The sequence below is a fragment of the Hermetia illucens genome, chromosome 5 (assembly GCF_905115235.1).
Source record: "Hermetia illucens chromosome 5, iHerIll2.2.curated.20191125, whole genome shotgun sequence".
NCBI lineage: Eukaryota > Metazoa > Arthropoda > Insecta > Diptera > Stratiomyidae > Hermetia > Hermetia illucens.
The window spans coordinates 109,741,907-109,756,704 of NC_051853.1; positions in this window are offsets into that span (position 1 = coordinate 109,741,907).

Consider the following 14,798-nt stretch of genomic DNA (forward strand, 5'->3'; position numbering starts at 1 on the left):
CTTTATGCGTTCATGTGAATCCCTCCCCGAAATGACCATGCCTGACGTAACTGTGCCTCTCGCCCTTCAAAATGTCGACCAATTATTTGTTTTCCTACCATCTATAAGGTCTTCACTTCAGTTCTGTGCGCGAACATCTCAAAACATCTTGATGTTCATAAATTGATAGCTGAGGAGCAAAAACGATGCGCAAAAGGCTCCTGAGGCTGTAAAGAACAGCTTATAATCGATACGGTAGCTGTAAAGCAGGCTGTCCACCAAATACGAAATATCTCGACAGCCTACATCGATTATAAATCAGCCTTTGACTCCATAATGCATTCGTGGTTACTACTACGCTTGTACAAAATCAACCAGAATGTCATTCTTCTCCTGAGAACAGTGATGAAGAATTGGAGCACGAAGCTATCGGTATCCTCACAAACATCATGAGAGATACCAATCAGACGTGGCATTTTCCAAGGCGACTCCCGCTGTGGTTTTGTTTGGCTTTGAATCCACTATCCCATCTTCTGCATGAAAGCAAATATGGGTTCCAAGTCAAATATGGCATATTGTCGAAATGTACATTATGGATGTACATTTGTATGGATTCGAATGACGTGTACAAATATCTCGGCAGATTGCAACACCTGCTGCGACAATAATGCAATCTAAGTTGCTAGGGGAATTTGAACGGCGTCTGGATCTTGTCCTGAAAATTAAGCTGTTCTGGAAAAATAAAATGGCGATCAACACCTTCGCCATTCCTGCCCTTTATACTTTCGTTGTGACACAGTGAAGTAATACGGATTTAGAATCTGTCAATACACGGGTAAGGGTAGTTCTTACAATAAACAACATGCACAATAGAGCTGCCGAGAAATTAAGGATCTCCATCCCACGTCATCAGGGAGGAAGGTTTGAAGATTTGACAACATTGCACTATAATCAAGTGCATTCTCTTCGTGAGTTTTTCTTCTAGAAACAATCCTCTAGCCAAATACATCAGGCTACCGAAATGGCAGATAATAAATTATCTCCTTTGAACTTGAAAAGCAAAGAATGGGATCCCATGTCGAATGCCACCTCAGTCCACCAGAAGATCAACATATGGAAAAAGAAACCCATTCACGGAGGCCATATCAAATATTTGTTGTTGTCAGGCATTGACATCGAAGCCTCCAACAAATGGTTGACTAATTGTATACTGTTCTATGAGACAGAAGCATTCCCAACTTCAATTCAGGATGCTTCCCTCCCAAAAAAATATAAACGGTACATTCTTCACAATTCCTCAATCACCACCTCCAGTTGTAGGTTATGCAACTGTGAAGAGGAGACGATTCGGCACATAACATCTGCGTGTAGAATCTTGAGCAGTACCGAGTACATCAAGCGTTATAACTGTGTCTGCAAGAACCTTGCGTTGAAGTATAGCTTAGTGGCAGCCTACCATCCTTATTATAAGTATACTCTGCAGAGAATCTTGGAAAATGATCGGGTCAAACTACTGTGGGATCACACTATTGCCACCGACCACAGTTTTTAAAGGGACTACACATTATTGCTAAATGCAAGAACATGTGGCAAGTCGAACAGTACATATACATATACAGTAGTCGAACAGTACATATACATATACATATTTTGAAGCACTTCTAGATGGTTGCATATATTAACAGCCACATTAAAGACATCAAACCATAAAGTTACCCTTATTTCCTTCGAAACACAATCATCCCTGGTCTTCGTAGCTGCTGTCTACTGTCCCGATCAATCCTTTGATACCCAAGACATCTGTTCGATCCTAGCCTACTGTGCCGCTCAACCGAGAGCAAACAAGTCCTGGTACATAATTATAGGAGGAGACCTCAACGCCAGGCACCCGTCTTGGTTCGATGTACGGTCGAACCAGAACGGGGAAAAGCTCCACCGTTTCCTAAACACCTCTAATCCCAATATTAACCTCTCCCACTTCAGCCCTGCCCTCCCTTCATTTAATAAAGGGTACTACCATTCCTACCTTGACCACTTCCTAATCAGCAGCAGCCTCACCATCAAACCCAATCCCAATACCTATCCCTTCCTAGAAACAGCCCCCGGTATCAGTGACCATGATGCCGTGGTCTTAGAAGTTTCACTCCCCGACAGAGCCACCAAGCCCGCACCCGCTTTAGTCCCTGACTTCCAGAAGGCGAACTGGAAACTCATCAACCGCACCCTTAAATCCAGACTCGAACCTCTCCTCCTCCCTACCAACGAAACAGTCTCCAACGACACCATAGATTGGACAGTCCGTCAGTACACTGAAGCAATTCAGAAAGTATGTGACGAGCTGATACCTCCCTTAACTACCGCAACCTTATTTCTCTCCCCGACGATATCCTCGCAGATATCAAATACAAACGTACCCTAAGGCGGAGGCTATTTAGGAATAGATACTCTCCGCAATCCTCTCCTCTCCGTAACGAAATCCTTTCCCTTGACAGGTCAATCCGCAACAGAATTTTAACCCTCTACACCAACCACCTACACAAACGCCTCTCCAGCATCGAACTGAACCCTGAGACCTTCAGGGAAATCAGAAAAACTTGCCCCCGTCTAGGCAAGCCCTCCCAGAAAACCACCATCCTCCCACAGAACATTTCAATCCCTGAAAAGGTGAACATCCTTGCCGATCACTTCCTTCAAGCGCACCATTGCACCCTCCACATTCGCGATCAACACTTCGAAAGTGTTGTGAGCGAATCCATAGGAAAACTAGAATCCACTCCAACTTTCTACCAACACAGTCCCAACCCAACCCTATTCACTCAACCCCTTATCCATCTCGATGAACATGATAATGTTTCTCCCATCCACTTTGTCAGCCCAAGTTCAGTGGAAGTTGCAATTGCAGCCTCCAAGAACAAAAAATCAGTGGGTCTCGACAAAATCCCCTCTATAGTCCTAAAAAAGTGCGCCCCCAATATTTCCACCACCCTCTCCTCGATCATCAACCACTGTATCCTCAACGCTCACTTCCCCACCGAATGGAAAAATGCTCGCATAGTTCCCGTCCCAAAAAAGAACCTGAATCCACTCAATCCCGATAGCTACAGGCCTATCTCTATCCTTTCTTCTTCCACCAAAATCTTCGAGCGGATTATCAAATCCCTCATAGACGAGCATTGCACCTCCAACAACACTCTACCGGAGTTCCAATTCGCCAACCGAACTAAACACTCGGTTGAGCACGCGCTACTTGTCCTCAAGACTGATATCCTCCTGGGTATCAATCGGAGGACACCCACCATAGCCCGTCTCCTTGACCTAAGGAAAGCTTTCGACTCCGTATGGCAATACGGACTCACGTACAAGCTTTCCGAAATCCTCAACTTCCATCCGCACCTCTGTAAGCTAATACTTAGCTTTCTAGATGGGCGGAAAGCCTTAGTGAGCATCCAACAGCACCTTTCCTCGTCATATACTTGCCCAGCAGGCATTCCCCAGGGTTCAGTCTTATCTGCAACCCTTTTCTCGCTGTTCACCGCAGACATCCCCAAACCACCTCCACACCCGTGTCCCATCCAGATCCTCCAATACGCGGATGACCTAATCATCTACACGACCACCAAAGACATCTCCCGTGGTGAAGCGCGTCTGAATGCTTATTTAGATGAACTTTACCACTACTTCACCCGTTGGAAACTTTCCCTAAATCCCGACAAATGTGAGACCATCGTCTTCCATGGAGACATGAGGATGACTCCGAAGATGTGGAGTGACACAAGATCACTATCACTCACAATCCATGACCAGCCCATTCCCACTGTTAAAGAAGTCACCTACCTTGGGGTGACAATGAACTCCCGCCTCTCCCACGTACCTCACATAACGAAGGCACTAGGCCGTGCAACTGGTGCCTTTCGGTCCCTATATCCTATCCTCAAATACAACATCCCGACTCCAAGAAAGGTTAAGCTGTTTTGCTATAAACAGCTTATCCGCCCACTCCTCATCTTCGGCTTCATTTTCTGGTCCGATTGCTCCCCATCCCAAATGGAGCGACTCCGCCTCAGAGAGCGCAGGATTTTTCGCCACTGCGCCAACATCTTCAAGAACGAGGACCGCTCCAAGTACATTTCCAATCAGATCCTCTATGAATCCTGCCAGACCCCACGCATCGACGCCTTCCTTGCTCGTCTTGCCCTCAATTTCCTAGCCAAGTGCCAAGCCCATCCCAATCCTCTTGTAGCCAATGCCATGCAGATCGAGATCGTTGAAGATAACCTTCTCCGAACTCATCTGTTCCCTCAGATCCTTCTATCTCTCCAGTCCCAGAACCGTCTGTTCGATTCCCTAGGTAGAGTAGTCTTCTACACAGGCAATTTCTCCGACTCCCAATTTTTTAAACCTTCCCATCATTAGCACCCCTCCTAGCTTTTAATTCCCATCCATCTCCCGCACGCATCCCATCCTACCCCAGTCCTGTTCCCTCCTAGTCCCATCCCGTTTTTATATATGCTCAACGAGTGGAGGTTTTTTCCGATTTTCCTCCAAAATAAAATATCAATGAATTTTCACAAAACCTTGTTAATAATAAGTTAGTTTAAGCTTTATGTTATACCTTAGATTAAGTTTAACTGTTAAGGTAGCCCCTAAGTTAGCTATAAGTTTATGTTCACCTATGATAGAAAATAAAAACTTGTTGTTTTGCAAAATTGTTGTTTTTACATCAAACCATAATATCCCCAAGTTACCCCTCATTTCCTATTCACATTTTTTGTAAAAAATTCACGGCGATATTTGGATAATCTTTTGGATTATTCTATGAAAACATGAACCGAGGGAACTAGCTTGGAGACACATTTTCCTGTTTGACCTGGAATAATAGCACCCGCTTCGCTTATTTTTAGAGGAATCTGCGTCAATTGTGGCCAATATTTAGTTTCAATTAGAACTGAGAAAACAATTGAATACACAGAATTGGTTAGTGGAAAGTATGCATTTTATTATTTTGAGGCACTCCAATTTTCAGAAAAGCATAATTTTGAGAAGTGCCACTGATAAGACAATATGCCGGTAATTATATGCTTTTAGTATTTTTTCAGTGCCGTCATCTTACGTCAATTGTCATGGAATTTCAATTATTTGCAACTTTCGCGGAATAATGTCGAAAATATTTGCTTTGCATCCAGTAAAATGTGTGGATAAAATTCCGCGCGTGGATGTCGTGTGCAGGAGTTAACTTGATCGCTTGTTTTATTAGTAAATAACCTGCAAGGGAATATATATACATGCGAATACCACCGATGCATTCAAAGTGTTCTGCGCGCCCATTTGGCGTGCGTTCAGTCGCTTATTTCCTCGCCTTTTGACCTTATCTACTAAAATTCCCATCCCCTAAAAGTAAGTAACATTCAATTTTTATGCTTTTAAGGATTTTTAAGTTTGGATGAAACATGGGGGAGTTAGTGTACAAAATGTGAACCTCTAAAAGTAAAACATGTCTCGTTCTCAGAACGTATCTAACCGAAAAATCTGGAAAATCGTAAGGGCGCATGCCTCCAAATAAATCCCGTTCCAATATCTACACAACTAAAGCTAATAATGTTGTATTACCGAGAAGCACACAAAGCAGTAGTATAAGTGATAATATAGGGCATAATTCTGGAAAGTTTGAAGGAAATTCAAAAATTATTAACAAAATTATAGAAGGTAAAATTTGTAATAGTATCCAATTATGTTAAGATAGATATGTACGTACATTAGTACGTAGCGGTGACCAATTTATGTACATTTGTGTGCTTTTGTTTCTCGGAGTAAAGTAAAAATATTTAGATGAGTGCTATCTACATACATGGGTCCCCATACATGTAAAAAGGGGTTGTATATTTTTTTTCCACCGAGTATAGTCGTGTGGGGTATCAAACCGAAACCGCTATTAGTTTTGACATAGGCTGTAAACGAAATGAGTGGAGGGGTCTGAAAACAAAAACCACACAAATATCTAAAATAATATGGTGGTCCATGCACATGGCGTCTAGGTCTACACCCCATATCGATACCTGTTCAGTTAATAATAGTTAATAATAGTATATTACTATATTCATTATGGTATATTTCTTAGAAATGGAAACTGAATTGGGAACCTCCTTTATCTTTATCCTAGAATCAACCAAGTTTTTCAGTAATAAAGGCTCTACTATAGAGCATGATACCACCAACTTTGGTGGAATTATAATAGGTCAAAATTGTTACTTAAATTTACGACACTAAAATGAACGATCTGACAGACTAAATGCATAAACATTAAGAGCTAACAGCAAATAGGACAAAAACCCACTTAAATATGCTAGAAGCATATTAAACAAATAAATAAAACCTTTTATACCTGAACCGCTTTGTTTCCGTTTTCCTAACTTGTTTATCCTTAGCTATGTATGGAGTAGAAAACGTGCGTAGAAACTTCTTCACATAAGATGAACACAAAACTTTATTACCCAAAGTGTCCAGTGACGGCATTCCGATTTGTTAACTGATACAATGTGATCTTTCCTTGTCAGAGCTGGGTTCGTGTTTTTGATAGTGAAATTACTATGTCGGCATATGTCGAGAGTGTTTAGAGCATAAGACTGTCGTACGGAAGGTTCGAATCTCACTGGTGGCAGTGGGATTTGTATCGTGATTTGACATCGGATACTAGTGGATTCAACTGTGAATGAGTACCTGAGTCAAATCGGGGTAATAATCTCGGGTGAGCGCAATGCTGACCAAATTGCCTCCTACAGTATACTGTAGTGTACAATTACGGTCTTGAATGAAGTGCTCTAACACACTTCAAGGCCTTGATCCTATATGGATTGTTGCGCCAACGATTATTATCATTATTATGTTGCCTGTGCTCAGATACCATTTACTCAATTATGTGTGATTTCCATCTCTTTTCCGTGACTCTTCTTGTTACAAAGAGGGTAGGTGAATGCGTTGACGGACAATATGTTGGACACTCCACAATGTCACGCTACCAGCCAAATACTTTCTCGTCAGCAAAGGACTAGCCTGGAATCATTTGATACGTTATTTAACGCTAGGCCTATTACTCACCCCAGTTAGGGAGCCGCCAAATTAAGGCATTTCTTTCACCAACGGGAGATGAAAGGAGGGAGGTTGTTGTTATTTCAAGAAACCCCTTTCTGCCCGGTCTCTCCACCGATTGAACTCAACCTTTTCTGCTGCAAGTAGAACCGGAACGTAATGCACGAAACGACTCCATCTACCAGCATCTCTCTGCCAATGTTATATGGAGGGGGCTCCCCTGTGTCTGTATAATGTTGTGATCGGCGTCGCTCAGCACTCAATTACAGAACAGATAATCAAGAGCTCGTACCTTCCCAAACTTGCCCACATAAGACTCAAGACTGAAAACCTCTAGAAGTTGCGTAAGTCAATCTCACCATGCTTTCGATTCAGCTACGTATTTAAATTACCGATGAGCCGTGTAGTTCATCCACCTACTGATTCATTTTGCCAAGAGAGTTCTCATTCCTTACAAAGGTCATCACTCCGCACAGCCGCGTCGTAGAACAGAACAGATTGCGTTAGTCCTGATATGGGACATCCAACATTCTCCATTAGCTGATTTAAGGCGGAGATTCCAGCTGCAGTCTTGTCCGCTGTTGTTTTGATTTGCTCGAAGAAATTCATCTTTGAATCGAGAATTAAACAAAGGTTGGTTTTAGCTCTATAGTCAACTCGCCGATTGATGCGTGACACTGGGTTGGGATTCTGTTTCTGGTCAGGATGACTACTTCACTTTTTTTTCAGTGTAAGATTGAAATCATGAGCATTCGTACATCCGCTTATTCGTTGCATCAATTTGCCAAGTCAGCTTTGCGTATGTCCAGTGGCTGCGACTCTTCTGGCATATCGAGTCTCATCAGACTATCATAGGAGGTTGCGGAGGTCCGGCTTGAGGATTGATCCTTAAATTACCCCCGACGTGATCTGCACCCTCCTCTGACTGTCTACAGTGTCATAGAGCAGTTAGCGGCCCCTCTGATAATCCGTCAATATCCGCAAGAAATAGCGCCGCACGTGGAATGAATTTTCTAATATGCCTAGCATATCTATCAATCTTACGGTATCGAAAGCATTTCTGATGTCTAGCGTTATGATTAGCACTATGCGTCGAGCTCGGCGGATGGGTGGCTCAGCTTGACGAAGTGCATCCACGACCTCCATAATGGTATTCACATGGATCTCCCTACTCTTCTGACCGCTGATAAGCTTTTCTGGCACTTTCCTGGTGTATGAAGCATACACACACAACAAACAAACGCACAACATACAGACGGCAACTTAAGTCTCTCGCTGATTAGCGCGAGCCTCGCCAGTTTTCGTCGAGAGGAGAAGATGCCCTGTTTTAGGCAAACGTTGTACGCCCCAAGCAGCAAGTTTGGCCGTTGGTGGAACACCAGTTTATATATTTCTGTCAGAATACCATGAAGACTTGGCGTCTTTTTATTTTCCATAGTGAAAACTGCCTCTTCGAGCTCTGAAAAGCGGGTAGTTTTCGACGAGTTCCGCGCTGTTGACATTAACCCGTATGGGATGTCTAGAAAATAATGCGATCCATATGATTGGTACAAAGTATGCAGAGTTTCCGCAGAGCCCCGATTTTCCGTATATGAAATTTATAATCAAGCCCTCCTGCCATCAGCAAGCTTTACTTCTGTTTGCGCTGCGGAGTTTCCTATTAGCTGATCTCAAGAGAACACATAGACTTTTAACTATAAAAGAGAATCTTCTCTCCTAGTAGCTTTGCTATTTCTTAGAGCGTACTCTTTTCAGTCGTCTTTGGGCCTAATCCCACGAGGACTGCAGTTGCTATCCCCCCGCCGACTGCAGATTGGTTTTTCAAGGCTTGCTCTTTTATGTGGGCGTTTCGGAGTCTCGTCGGGTCGAGCGAGCGGTGAGCGAAGCCTTTTCGTGCTGCGTTCAAACGCAGCGAACTCTTCATATTTTCCCATTATATCGACGATTTTTTGGATAAGTTCCTTTTTCAAAATCTCAACCAGCTTGTGAAGTGAAATACTACAAGTTTCATTCGGCAAATTTCCACCTTTTGTGGATGAATCTGCTCATAGAATTATTGGAATCAAGTCCTCTTCTAGGAAGTCAAAAATAGAATGATCATGTCGATACTGAAGGGATGGTTACATTAGCCTCATTAAAAGCCAACGCCAACACATATTCGTCCAATATTAGTAACGATAAAAGAGCCGAGAAGCTCAGTCCGGAGGATAAATCTAGTGAATCCAACTTCTGTTAAACGAAACTATTAACGAATCTAGACTAACAAATAAACTAAACCTCCTCTAATTTATTTACGTAATTAGAACAATAAAAGTTTGATGGACTAATCTGAGTTAGGTGTAGTCAGTTGGCCTTGTAATGAACCAGAAGAGAATATTACAACTTATAGCATTGTTGAAGTTATTCCACTATGCTAAATCCTACCTGACCTCTCTTGGTGACAGGTCCCGCGACAGGCCGGTCAAGAAAGTGCATCCAATATCGTTAGAAAAAACATGATCAGATCGAGCAACAAGCCTCGGAAAAATGCTAGGGCGCCACCCTATCGAGAAATGTGCCAAAAGCTGCGATATGGAACGCGATTTTGCGGACACCCATGACCTTGTACTTACGAATACATGGTTCATCAAATGATTATCTCATCTTCCTACATTTTATAGTGGGAATGGTAAAACGCAAATCGACTTTATCCTCATAAGACGTCGACATTTCACCACCGCATCGCACCTTACCATCAGTCGTTGATTGCCGCCCTGCGAATCAAGCCACCGATAAAACAGCGAGAGGAACGCACTGGCCCATCAGGAATTGAATGGTGGCAATTTTGAGAGAAGAAAGAGGATATGATTTCGCTTATGACCTGCCCAGAACTGAGCGATTTAAATATCTCGGGTCAATTTTATCAGCCAACGGAGAACTGCGTTATGAAATCGATTTTCGCTTAAACGCAACCTGGATGAAGTGGCGTCCTACAATTGGTGCTCTTTGTGTTCGACGTGTCAACGAACGCCTCAAGTCTAAAATTTACTGCAGTGTCGTCCGTCCTGTCCCTCTCTATGGTTCTGTCTGTTGGTCAACTTTAAAAAACAATGAACGTCGTCTTGCGGTAATGGAGATGAAAATGTTGCGTTGAACTAGTGGCGTGACGCGATCGATATGGGGTTGCACCGATCGTAGAAAAACAACGAGAGTAGCGTCTTCGATGGTATGGTCACACAATTCGTGCTAATGAGAATTCACTTGCCTTAATTGGTCTAAACATCGAAGCAACGGTGGCTTGATACGCTGGATGGGGATTTAAAAGTCTCGTAATTGCATCTAGTTCAGGCACATAACCACATAAAAGCGCTAGTCCAGTCCAGTCATGGAGCTGTCAGTAATTGGGCCACATGAAAACATATTCTACTCTTTTCAGTGTGTGCATCAACTGTGGTAAATTCCATGAAAAGTCCTATGCTTCAAGCGCAATACAGACATCAGAGTCAGAAAATGCAGTAATAATGGATAAAACCATACAATTACTGGAAGTGATTATTAAGAATTTCAGTCCAGGAGTATCGTTATACCTGCAGAAGTGGTTACTTGAACTTGCTATATCATCGATATATTGCCCCAAGACATAAGATAGTATGGGAATTGCTCATTCAATTTTTTGAACCTTAGGGAATAAATTCGACGTTGCTGCAGATTTCCCACTAAGGCTCAAGGTTCGTTCCTGGTAAAGATAAAAAAATATTTGAGGCAATCCTAGACAAAGAGCCCGCCCGTATATCGGCAGATTAGTCTTTTTCTTCTCCTTTTTCTTTGCTAGATATAAATAAAATTCCAGATCTGATCGATTTTTAAAGTTTTGTGTAAACACAAAACCTTATTAAAATCGGTTTATTATCTGTCTGTCCGTCTGTCTGTCCGTCACACGCATTTTTCTCGGAGACGATTGTAGCGATTGGCACAAAATTTGCAATTGCAATTTGCAAAACCCCCCTTAAGTTTACTCTAGCATTACCAATATAGGCTACGGCATAGAGCATGATCCTGCCAAATTTGGTGAAAATCGCACTATTACTAACAAAGTTATACTAGGTCAAAACTGCCGCTCCTCTGCAAATTCAAGACTATGAATATCATTATCACTTGAAAGTGGATATTTCCACATAATATATGCATATTTTACGTGCTACATGCTAATGGGACAAATGCACATGCAAATCTCTTTATAAAAGAAATACACAAAACCTTTCATACCTGAAGCGTCTAGCTTCCGGTTTCCCGACTTGTTGAGTTTCAAATTGGATAACTCGTTAAGGTACAACGATGCAACGAGTCCACGAGTTATCCTCAGAGTATTCTCCCGTAATCTAATCATCACTCTCAATCGAAAAAATGTGTACTTCGCTTTCCACGCTACAGCGCGCTTTGCTCATCTTAATGAAAAAAAAAATTATATCAATGTGTAAAGAAACAAGTTGGAACACGGGAAGCTCAGCACTTCGAGGGTAGAGGTTTTATATACATCTTTTGTGAGAAACTATCTATAAACATTTTTCCACTGGTATACGTCTAAAAATTCAAAATATTTCTTGTCTACAAACTCCAACTACGCCGTTCATATGAGTTCATACGTCTTAGAGTGCGATAAATTAACGTGAAATTTCCTGGAAACTTCTCAGAATTATGTCTTATATTATGTGCTTCTATTATAGAATGAACTTAAGGGAAATTTTCGGGAAAATTTCTAAAATGTGATAATATGCTTTTATTTACTTTATTTGTGCAGATATATGGATGTAATGGGATGCTTTTGAGAAAAATGAATTTAAGCTTTAGCTTCAATTATCGCTCATTCGTTCGGACCAGCAGATTTTTGCCTCATCACGGCGTTCGATGTAAACCTGACATATTACTTTACTTGTTAAACACTGTAATTTGCGAATGACTTGCAATATCGAAAAATTGCTTTGTCTAAGAATTCTACACTACATTTGGATATAATTAATGACTAAAAAGTCGATTCCTCGGGCCTGAAACATGGGATGCTGCTAAACACACGTAACTTTTCATGTCAGAACCAAACAGACATACTGCAAAGTTGATCTTGTCGAAAAGCAGGCAGATTTACAGAAGGGTTGTGGGCATCCTGAATGTGAAGAAAGGGGATTCGATAAGATTATATGAGCCCATATTGTAATGAATGAATATTGATCTTCATGTCCATCATGATGCCGAGGTATTTCATCGCCGGCTTCGACAAGACCATGGTTTTATCAACTGAATAGGGGCGACTGTGGGCACCCTCTCCTTGGTCAAAACAGTGACTTTGGTTTTCTCCAGAGCTAGGGAGAATTCATGTTCAGCCATCCATCTACTTACTCCCCGTATCATCATTCCATGTGTGTGCTAAGCTTATTGCATGCTGTAGCCAATGGCGCAGCATCATCTGCATATCCGATCAGATAAGTTTCATGAAGCATCTGGGGCTGTAGAAGGCTATCGTATAAGGTGTGGCAAGGGCCGGACCAAGGACAGATTCCTTATCGGCCCTCATTGTGACCTTCGTTCTGCGCTTTCCTTCTCGGGTTTCGTAGAGCAGGGCGCAGTCCTTTGAATAGTCCCTCAATCTCCGCAATAGGTAACCTTGAGTATGGAAACGATTTTTCAATGCCTCTAGTATATGACACCACCTCGCAGGATTGAAGGCATTTCTTTTGTCAAGGGTCGCAACGAGCAGCACTCTCCGACAGTGACGACTGTTTGCCTCAGTCAACTTCATCGTTCGGACCACCTGCTGAATCGTATCAATTGTGGATTGCCCCGCTCTAAAATTATATTTTGTTGGTGAGTCACCTTCCGCAGCACGTATTGCGGTAGTCAATTGGTTTGATGGGCTTGTTATGCAGTACCCTCGCTTATCCAACACACTCAGCGGACGATACATTGAGGGCGCCTCGGGGTTGCCTAGTTTATCAACACATCTTTCACAACCTTACAGTGAGAGGAAATAATCCTTGTCCTCCATGGACAAGACCGCCTCCTCTAGTTTTTTGTAGTGTTAGCAGCATCAGCCCGGATGGGCTGAGCCAAAGGACTGCACGATTTCTTCCATGGAAAAGGGTGACCGATGTGCACGGAGTTTTTTTGTAACCCGCTTATAACTGAGGCCCCATACCTCTCTGTTATCGCCGTTGATGCGTGCCTTTTTCCCCCTCTTTTGTACTGTGGATATAAGAGTCACCCCGCCTTGCGTCTTGCACGCTGAGGAATCCACCTAAATCTGAGGCAGTTCCTTCGTAAGCTTGCAAGTTCAGCCGTCCACCACTACACAAGTAATTTTCCGGGGCGCACTTTCCTGTTGCGGTGATAAGGCTCGTTTTTTAATGAACTAGCGATTCAGTTGCAGTTCCTCTGTTTGTGTCTGGGTCTTGTCGTTGATTGACCCCTCTTGCGAGAGCTTCGATAGATTTTGCAACGTCCATTTTCCCGATGTTTCACCCAGTTGGACATCAGAACATTGGGAGGAGCGTTTTATTATTTCGCAAGAAATGTTCTGTGGCCCCGAAATCATTGGACCGCTGACACTGAGGATTGCGCAGCGATGATTATGTCAGAGATAGTGCCCCCGCAACCAGGGCGCCGGAATGTCGGAGTACTACCGTTATTTAGGACAATAATTCCTGACCTGGCAATCATCTTCAAAATCTGTGTGTCTCGAGAGTCCGGTTAGGGGCATGCCCAATTTGAGGGCTCTGGCACTCAAGTCTCCTTCGACTAAACTTGTCCCTTCCGTGTTTTTAATCTCATCCTCCAAAGTGACAAGCTTGTTCCGAAAAGCATACATTGATTCGTTCGGTGTGAAGTAAATGCTGAAAACGTGACCTCTGCACAACGAACCTTGTCGCCATTTTCTTGATATTGGACCCACGTCACAAATTAACCGTATCTCTCACTTAAATAGCAACAGTGCCAAATATATCAGCATGCCCCGCTTGTAACACAAAGTGCTTCTATCCTGCCCTTTGAAGTCTCCTGTTATATGTCCGTATGCCCAGCATTTAAAACAGCGGATTGGAACTGCTCTTCGCCTTATTCTCCAAATGATCCACTCGATCTTTATTTCCCCGCAATGGAGAAGTTGGCTCGCTGTCCTTTTAGGGACAGTGACAATTTCCTCTGGAGTTGACAGACGTAGCGTTGCTCACATGTGGATAATCCCTTTTTATCGCTTCCTCCACCTGCTCTGCGTTAGTGGACAATCCAGATCCCTTATTTGAAGGGTGCACACTGGTTCTAGACTGAAAACCACTTCTTTCTTGTTAAGAATGCTTTGGGCTGTCGCGCAGAACGTACTCTTCTTATCGACCTATGTTTTGCATTTTGTGCGACTTGGGGCTACCCTAGCTATGTGGGTTTCCCCGGTTCCCGTTCGGTTGTTTTTCAGGAGTTTCGCTGATGCGGCACAAGGTCCAACAGTTCTTCTATCTTTATTATTCAATTTTTAACATCCATGGAAATGTTTCGCTGGCCGATGATAGGAGCCTTCACTTTCCGTAGGACCATCCCGCACTTCTTAAATAGCCTTCCTTCTTCTACCCTTTTCTTTCGGATGAGGTCCATTCTCTCCAAAAAGATGACTTGCGTTTCCGATTGGTCGGGTAGTTCGTCGTTTTTTCGTGACAAAGGGGTGGCACGCAGCCCAGAGTTTATCATCTTTTTTCGTGGCCGTTTTTCACTACCACTCG